The 10005-nt window shown below is 40.4% G+C and overlaps 1 long non-coding RNA gene across 1 annotated transcript; it reads left to right on the top strand.

Moving 5' to 3' along the window:
* Positions 1-3520: 3520 nt before the first annotated feature.
* Positions 3521-9734, top strand: LOC112570130. The gene is made up of 2 exons (XR_003100587.1): positions 3521-3658; positions 9094-9734. It is a non-coding gene; the product is annotated as an uncharacterized LOC112570130 (long non-coding RNA).
* Positions 9735-10005: the final 271 nt, after the last annotated feature.

Here is a 10005-nt window from a genome sequence, read left to right as displayed (position 1 = left end):
CAGTGAAGCTGTGTTTGAGTGTGTGACATCAGGGCCGTTTTACTACCACTGGCACCTGGTAAGAAGCTACACTCCAACCGTTATCTTGCCTGGTCCAACACAAATGTTGGGCAAGAGGCAAAGGTGGCTACAAAAAGGGGGTATACAATCTATAACTGTGGAGACTTTGACGGAAATCCATTCTATTACAATGTTCAACAAGAGGCATAATTGTCAAGATAACAGGTGGCAATTTAACAAGTTGAGATTGTATTTTGTTAAGTTAACGTGTATTTTCTACTGTTTGCATCATACAATAAATCATGTCTTTTCAGTTATCGGAACAAATATTTTCTCCAGTATAGTTACTGGAAACATTCATTTATTGCATTATAGTGCTGTTTTTTCAAATAAATGTGTTCTCTTAGGGTATACATATGTATTGCTGCTGATGAAAATCTTACAGCACCTTGATGTACTCCACTTGTTTATGTGCTAGGTACAAGAACGGAAGACCAGTGTCACCTAGTGACACTGTAAGGATTACATCAGATGGAACAAGACACAGACTGGCAATTGCTGCTATTGTCAAATCTGATGAAGGAGAGTACACCTTCAAGGTCACTTCACCTGCTGGCTCTGCATCATGCTCTGCTACTCTCACAATACAAGGTCTGGGAATATGTCACAGGCTCTGCTGCATAGTGACATTATTATTTATTTCACATTAGTGCACCTCAGTAACAGGTGAAATCTTTTCAAGCAGAGATCTAAGTTATTTAAGTAACCTGCTATGAATATTTTTTTTTTGATTCATGCATATGTGTAAATGTTTTAGATGCATGAATCGCAACACATGCACACAACAAAATGTTATGGAATTTCTTAACTCACTAAAGGTATATATTTCTTTGTATTTAAGTTAATATCTAATAATTATGCAGCTAATTTTAATGATATTGAAATATTACTATTGTACTTAATGTAATGAGCTTCATTTTATTTCATTTCACCAGTCCTGACAGAAAAGGGTAAGTTTCCAGATCACAGTCCACAGAGCAGCAGAGAAAATCTTCGTTGGACACAACAAAACCACAGTAAGCGGATATGTATTATCTTTTCTACATGTTTAGCAGCATGAACAAAATGCTGAAAGTTAAATATTCAAGAATAAACTTTCACAGTGGATACAAAAGATGGTTTCAAATGATGGAAAGAATAGGACAAGTGCTGGATTGTTGCATAAAGACATAGAAACTGACTGCAAAGATTCATGATCGATGGACTGTCTGTGTACCAAATGGAATTGAAGGGCTTAAGCTGCAATCATATAGCAATCATATATCATAGCTTTTGTCTTGATAAATTTTTTAAATCTGAAAATATGCTACAATCTACCATCAGGTCCTTAAGATCAAGATTTGTACGTGAGCTGCCACCACAAACCTCAACGTCTCCTGGCAGTAATGTGACTCTGTCATGCACCATTGAAGGAAGCGTGCTTGAGGTCTACTGGGAAAAGGACGATAAGAAGGTGACACATGAAGAACAATTGTTTGTTAGACTTTGCACTTACAAAGACTGCTTCCTAGAACATCATTTTAAGCTGCTAGCAAATTATGTTTCTGATTTTAGTTTATCACTACTGTTTAGATAACAAGCACTGATGCTACATGTATCTGGTTACAAGTTAACTTAAAACAATAAAAAAATTATGTAACATGTTATGAAATAATTTGTATCTTTCTTCTTCTGCAGCTATCTGATACACCTCGCATATCAAGTGCAGCGCAGGGATGGAACACTCTTGCTGGAGCTAAAAGATTTGCAGAAAGGAGATGCTGGCACTTATCAGTGTGTAGCATGCTTGGCAGATGGCACAAGGATCTGTACAGCCTCCCAGCTTACTCTGAGTGGTATGTGTCTTCCTGTTATATGGTAAACAGCAGCTGGTACAGAAAATCTTAGTTAATAGAAATAGCTGTGGCTGGCTACACATGTCCTGGCCCAGTTGTAGTAATCAGTAAACAAGAGACATAAGCAATCAGGCAAAACAATTTACTGGTGGCATGCAATTTGTTTCTGTGTACTTTCTTTATTGGCTTTTATATCCAATCACAAACAAACACAAAAAAGAAGACAGATTGATAACACCCTTTGCACAAAAATACTGCTTAAGAATTCCTTTATATATTCAGAAAAAAATTATCTGATGTCCATTTAGAATCTCAGTTTGTTTAGAAGAAAAATTACAACATAAAAAAGAATAATCTGGACTGTAACATAGGCTCATGTTTACAAACTCACCTACCTAATTATGTCAGATGCATATGACAAATATTACTGGTGTGCCTGCATTAAATGTAAATAACTATCAGCAGTGGATGAACCTCCAGCAGGCCCTGACCACCATGATTAATAGAAAGGTGGATGGAAACAGGTGTTTGCAAAACTATTGGATGTATAATCACACTAGTGAATGTTCCACACAATGAGGCCCATAATTTATTGAGCTTTAGTAAAGCAAACAGGTGTGAAAAACCTGTTCCTATTAAATGCAGAGATGAGAAAACTGTAAAACAGCTATGTTGCCTAGTTCAGGGTTTGGATACCAAGTGTCAGGTTTTGAAAACAAGAAGTTGGTGTTGGCACTTCCCTTACAATAGATCAATTTTTCTTCTCATGTCTTTCTGCAGAATCAAAAAAATTATGTTTGCTTTTATTTAAATTTGTGTTTTGATCTAGAAACATTCCTAATAAAATTCTATTGCTTTTGCAGGAGCCCAGACATCTGAAGACAATAGGTGTGTATTCTGAGATCTTAGTAGAACATTGGACTGTGGTTTTATTCAGAAAATATTTATGTTCATATGTTCTGTTTAATATGACTACTAACTGTGTGTGTGGGCACATGCAGAGGATGCCAAGATGCTACATATTGGCAGCTTTTACAGCATCTTGGTCGCTTTAGATTTTTGTTGGTATTAACTCGCTTGTCCTTTGGTGAACTGTAAGCTCCATTTTTACATGTGTTAATAGGTAGTTCTTCATTTTGGTGTTACAGCTCTTATGCCCCAAAGTTTGTGAAGAAACTGCAAGATCAGAAGATCCGTGATGGAGATACAATCATTCTAGACTGTCAAGTAGAAGGAAACCCTCGCCCTCAAGTTATTTGGTTCCGAAATGGAGAGGAAATTCTTGACAACCAAGTAAGTTTCATCTGTGTATGTGTGCACACTCGTGTACATGCCTGCACCCATGAATAAATAACATTGACAGTAGGAAAAAATACATTTAACTCTAAATGGTCTAAATGTGGCCTGTTCTTGGTTTTTCCACTTTCTCCGTTATACCTTTGCCTCTCAGTTTCCCATAATCTTACATATCCTTCAGTCTTTCTCTTTCTTTCTGCAATGCACACAGGTACACACACATCACTCACACATGTATACCACTTGATTTTTGTGACCATTGAAGCAGAATGATATGACTATATTAATCTTTTCTAAGCTTATTCCTGTAAATTATTTTTCCCAAAAGGACATTCTCATCAGCAACATTGGCTCAGATTGCCGACTTCAGATTCTAGATGTTTATCCAGAAGATGAGGGCCAGTACACTTGCACTGCCACTAACACTGCTGGTGAAACCTCCACAAGCTGCTACATTGCTGTTGAAGGTGAGCTGGCATTTGCTTCAGCCCATTTTTGCTATTGCTACAAAAGCTCAGAGAAGGAGTGATTCACATTCTATAGTCCTGGGGCAGTAAATTATGTGTTATTTTAGCACAAGGTATTAAAAAAATTGATACCAGAAAGGTAGTGTCAAACTTAGTGTCCCTCAAACACTGAGGAAAAGACAACAGTCTTGCTTTCTGTCTGTTGTATGGTGTGATCGTCCCTGGCATTCATCATTGTTCAGTTTATTTTGCTTTTTCTGTCTCTTGTGGGTAAAAATGTGTTTTTCAATTTTTGACTTTGTTGATTTGATTAATTTTGCAATTTTAAAATAACATGAGTCATGTTTTTGAGAAAGCTTAAGTCAAAGTCTTATGAAAAACTACTAATTTGTGAAACCACTAAACTTTGTATCTGTGGAGTTAACCCACTATTTTATTCCTCCAGAAGTTCTTAACAATTTTAAAATCATTTTCATTTTTGTGATTACAAAATATGGTATTCACTTATGTTTTATGATGTCTGTGTGTGTTGCCTAATGCTTTTGTTTACATAAATGGATTTTTATTATTTTGTATAACTTGACATGGCCTATTTGTTCTCCCCCAACTCCCACCCCTTACAATGCCCACTGCATTAACACTGATCTCTGCTTCTGTTCCCTTGTGGGCACGCAATAGATGCCTACATGTCTGGTGATTCTGAGTCCTCTGGCACTGCATACAGCTCTGGTAAGAGTGGTGGTGTGCATGGCTCTGTGTTCTTGTCTGTCCTAAAATTTCTGTTGATCTTAGTGTGGACTGTCACATGACCACCTCACTCTGTAGCAGTTATTGTCTCCAGTTGTTGTGTATTTCTGTTTGAACTTTTGGTTCTATATAAGGGCACATACGTTTACCATGTTACTGCACTCTTATTTTTTGTTGTTCTCTGCTTGTAGCTATACATATACATGAGACACAGAAAACATTTGTCTAACTGCCTTATTCTATTTTGTCTTTTGTCTTGCTGTTGTTGCCTAGATTATTACAGATATTTCTTGCTGTGGTGTAAGCTAGGCCATGGCATGGAGACAGTTGCTTATTCATTTTAGTTTGAGTGATTCTCTTGAATTCTTTTATTCTGGATGTTCGTAATGGCCAGTTTCCAGTGTGTAGATTTTTAGATGAAGGCTAGATTGATAATCTGCTTATGTTTTCACTCTGGTTAACATTGACATGGTTATTTCAAACTATCCATTTGTTGTTCCAGTAGTTCTACTTACTAATAAGTTATCTAAAAATATAGATCTTTGATACTAGTGAGGTTTTTAATTACATCTTCAAATAAGGTCTCACAATAACCTCAATTGTAATGTAAATTCGGGACATCGCCTCTTCTAGAGCCATTAGGTCGGAGACAAGTGAAACTGTGACCAAGCGTGTCACAGCGCTGATAAGAAAGCTGCGACATTACAGAGTGAAAGGACCGACTGATAGGGCTAAACCTCGTCCGCTGCTTGGGAGAGAAGTGGGAAGTCGTGTGGAGGGAGCTGGGTAAACTGCTGCTTGGCTTCGTGGCTGCCGGCGAGTTGAAAAGAAGCGGACACCAGCGGGACACATCTTACTGAGGGATGGAAGGCAATTGTCGATAAGACCTGTGTGGTCTCCCCTCCGCTACCCGTTTCCGCGATGGAGGAATGAAATGAATTTCCGGTCGGGGGGTAACCGAAGATGGTGCGAAGACAGTGTGAAGACACCGCTACCTGAGAGATAAAGCTGTTTGTCTCCTATAAATCCGTCACGACTTAAATCTTCGGTGGATGTTTCGGGGATTGGCTGGGGCGGGGTGTCAGATGGCACCCAGTTCTCAATTACTGTGCTAGAGGCTGAAGGGAAGTGGTTCAAGCACCAAAAGAATTTTTACAATAAGGTCGAAATAGACTTATGTCCGCCTTCACAATTTTCACTGTTCTGTTAAAACTTACTCTCGCCACTACAAAGATCGCCTGACTGTGGTCGCTACAAGTCCAATACCACTAGTCGGAGCCTGATCAGAGACCCCAGCTGCTGCCGATGAAAATTGCCAAAGGAATTTCTTGCGTTGCTGTGAAAACTGACGGGTAGGTGTTACAGGCTTGACTGAAGAAAGCGGCCGGAGAGATGAATTGTCCGTGAGGGGTCTAGTTATTAAACAAGACTCATGGAGAATTTACTCTCTCCTTCCGGTTACAATTGTAGACCCCATAGGCAAATCTTTATAATAGCAAATCTTTATGCGGTGGTGCACCCCTTGAAACGCTTGTCACGCAGTGAATATCGAGTGCCTTGTCTCCATACCCCTGTGTATGGAACCTGCTTACAAGGCCGGCTGCTTCGGCGAATTAAAATAAGTGACTAGGAGCATCAATGTCCCTTTCTTTCTTTGTCCTTAAATCGGATCCAAGAAGAAGGTTTCGACAAAATCTGCTTATTCGTTGTGGTCGCATCAATGGTCTGCCCAAACACGTACCCGAAATGACCAGAGGAGGCATCACAAACCTTGTAGACGTCAGCAGACTTGTTTTTGCATGGTGGGTTGGCTTGTTTTATAACATATGCTGACCCCTGGGGCGGTAGTTATGAAGCAAAGGGCAACATGGAAAACTCAAGGACAGGCGTCCCATTTCCAAAATTTTACTCTTAAAGCCGTAGTTATAAAGTGGTGGCAAATGTGCACCGAGATAAAATAATATGCAGTAGAGTCCGCAGGGTCTGGGCATCGCTTTATACCTTCGCAAACAAAACTCTTTTCTTGAGTTCCCCATTTTTTCCTGGGGAAATATCCTACTCTCGCTTCATAACTACGGCCTCTGGAGGTGAGTCGAGGAAGAGCTCTGAGACCCTCTCCCCCACAACCACCAGCTGTTGAACCGACGCCATTTGCACACCGAAGTGCGCGTGTGCTTAGATAAGACACACTGGTGACAAAATTGTATCGTACCACAGTGCTACCACTTAACCCTTCCTTCAGTGATTTTTTTTTTTTTTTTTTTGCAGGGACACATGCTGGTACTTGCACTTTCGTGGTATTGTGCGCATTGTCGGCTTAGACGAGTTGTGTCATCGTTAATGAGAGCGAAATTTCCATTGTTAAGAACCCCATCTGTTCTGTTCTGTTATTGTTCACTGGTTCTGACTGCGGTTGATGAGCCCAACCAGGGCTCAGTAGACCAGCCACGTTAGGGTGAAAGTCTTGATGCACAAAGGTCTGTCGTCGCTTCCTTCAGAGCAGGTAGGGGTGGAATGAGGGGCTGGAGGCGGAAGCGCGGAACCTACGGTCTCGCAACACTCGAGGGAGGCGAAAAGCTTATGTCGATGAGTGGGGGGAACAGCCGCCGAGATTAGGCCTTGGAGGGTTTACGTGCCGTTAGCATGGAGAGAAGTTGAGAGGATTGCGTGGCATACCGAGGAGTGCGAGTTTAGAGGGGGGGGGGGGGGGATGGTCATATGCCATGATAGAGGGTGAGAGGGGCTAGTTACGTCTCCGAACGTGGTGGTGGTGGGGATTAGTGAGCATCAACATCTTATGACAGTATCAGGACATTGTCTTTGATTAGACCTGAACTGGATCCGGATATGGTCTATGATTCGATCATAGTATCAGGATATACGATCCTCAGTCAGATCATGGGCTGCCTTACTGATGCGTGCGACTTGAGAAACGGTTGTAAGCAGATTTGGGCATATTTGTAGCTGCCCCTAGTGCCATGTCGCGACGGTCGAGGCAAATTGTAATTTTACAACTTGCGTTGACTGTAGTGCTGGTTTTGCGACTTTAGTAAACTTACATGTCAACAGTGTTCACTTTCCGATTTTTAATACGTGTCTTTAGAGGCTTCGGCATATGTCTGTGGCGCTGCTTTCGCAACTCAGTTCATATAAACATAGTAGCACTGGCTTCACTTCTTTAATTCATGTCTGTAGCAGTGGCTTTAAGACTTAAGTATGTGTTTATAGTACTGTTTTACGTTTTAAAGACAATTCTTTATTTACGGTGGTGGTGTAATAAACAAACCTTTTTTTAATATTTAGGTCATCTGTCTTTTGCATTGCTAGTACATGTGTGCAGGACTGGTTTCGCTGCTTTAGTAGATGTCTGTAGCTCTGCTTTCAGTCCATTTCTCTAACAATGGCTTCGCTAGCCGTACCTTGCTGTGTTGCTGTCTGACCAATTCTATCAAATCTGTCTTGTTCTGTCGGTGACACTGTGGTGTCGGCAGCCTGTCCTCATCGCCTTGTCATTCGACGCAGAGAAGACATTCCTAAAAGGCCTTCTTAACTGGACACTTGTCCATTCATTTATTTCTTCTTCTTTAACCTGTGACCGTAATTGTAAATATTTGCCAATCGTGGTCACATATTCGACACTATGTCTGGTTAATAAGGCTACTGCACGCGACGATAGTTGGTGTCTTCAAGGTCCGGGAGGATGTAAGTACACAGCCCAGGATGCTAGTGCACGTGCCTCTGTTTAAAAATAGATGCGATCTGCGTCATTGTGGTGACGACGAAAGGGTTGCGCGTATTTTCGTCACAGCATGACGATGTTTGCTAGATTCTGCGTCATTGTGTATGTTAAGCGTCACTTGTATCGTCACTATGGTCAGAAATAAACGACCATCTTGATGGCCTGATTGTGGCAGATGGTGTCCCCATGATGTCTCTCCTCCTCCTCCTCCTCCTCCTCCTCCTCCTCTGTCTCACTCTCATGCACAGACGTGCATACTCTCGCTTCTTCTCTCTTTCAATCTCACACACGCCCACACACGCAAATTTATCAACTGACCACACACCCCAACGCTCTATCAGTCCACTAACCACACCATATTCTAGAAAGTATGTTATTTGTCAATGGTGAAATATAAGCTAAAAGAATATGGAAATAATATGGTCAAATCAACAATGCGAAGTACAAAGAACTAAAGAGGCTTAATCCTCATTTAATATCGTCATATGCACGATTATGATTAATTCCAATGAGCTAGCTACTCTTAAGATCTTGTGTAATGTTCACTAAACTCCTAACTAAATTAAATAGGATTTTTTAAAAGAGAGAGAGTGTGTGTATAGGGGAGGGTTTGGGGAGAGGGAGGGGAGAATAGCAGATAATTTTAATTTGTGTATGAATTTTTTTTTCCCGAGCTGCACCTTTATTGCCCTCTGGGACAAATAAAGTTTTATCTTATCTTAAAATAATCGATTAGAGTGAACAGATGAAATCATTACATTTTTCTGTAACAGAACATAACATCTATGACTAATGATTTGACTTGCCGTCTGCCATAAGAAGATTAATTCTACCCCGTCACCCATTTCCACTGTGTGTGTGCGCATACGTGCTTGTGTGTGTGTGTTACTGGTTGGTCGTGTGCAAACCTATTGTTTCTAATTACTGAAAATTGTGTCTTTTTCTGAAGGTGCGCGGAGCGGCCAGCATGCAATGGTCGACTGAGGGTGCATGGCATGTCACACTGACACTAGCCTGTTCATCTGTGTGCTAACCAGGACTTAACTCTGCCATGGGTCGAAGGCCATATATCATGTTCATATACTGTTTATCCAGCATGTGTTGGTTTCAAAACGTTCTCGAATAATATTCCGTATAGCCAGCATGTATTGTGCCAAATTTAAAAAAAAATTAAGTATGCTTCAATGAACATTGCTGAACAATATTCTCTTTTTTAATTTTATTATTTTATTTTTACTTGGGTGAGACACACATCCCATGATGAATGATACTGTGTAACTGTGTACTTAATGTGTCACCTATATATATTACTCATACTTGGTATTTCCACGACTTGTGTATGCTTCATTATACAGTCTCGCCATAGAGACTCGTCATTCTGCATTTCGAGTACGGTGTTAAAGGACAGATCATTTGTAAACATTTTGTTATCTTGAAAAAAATAGTGACATGACCATATGTCTTCCTGATTAGTTTGTTTGAGGCCAAGGATCGTGCATATTATCGTAAAATGTATATACATAGAGTTCGTAATCTTGGTCCTGTTGTGGAAGTTGTTTTTTTTTCAAAAATAAAATCAAGACGGTTGCAGAGAGACGGATTTTTCTATATTTTTATGATGCATTATATTAGAATGTTATTCAAAGTTTTGTGCGTGTCCAGTCCACCTGCCAGCATGAGATCGAATTTGCTTATTGCGTTAGGGGTGTTGGACAACGATTCGAAGTAAGAGGCTTGGGGGGGGGGGGATATGTCGAGAGTTTTGGGGAGGGAGAAAGATTATAAAAGGAGAAGTTATAGAGGGGTCAAGTGAGAAGAGGGCGGTGAAACAGATCGGAAACAAGGTGGAAGAACGGGTGGA

This window comes from Pomacea canaliculata, linkage group LG1 (genome assembly GCF_003073045.1).
Source record: "Pomacea canaliculata isolate SZHN2017 linkage group LG1, ASM307304v1, whole genome shotgun sequence".
NCBI classification, from domain to species: Eukaryota; Metazoa; Mollusca; class Gastropoda; order Architaenioglossa; family Ampullariidae; genus Pomacea; species Pomacea canaliculata.
Note: the sequence above shows the minus strand (reverse complement) of the source record. Positions and strands in the feature narration are given on the sequence as shown.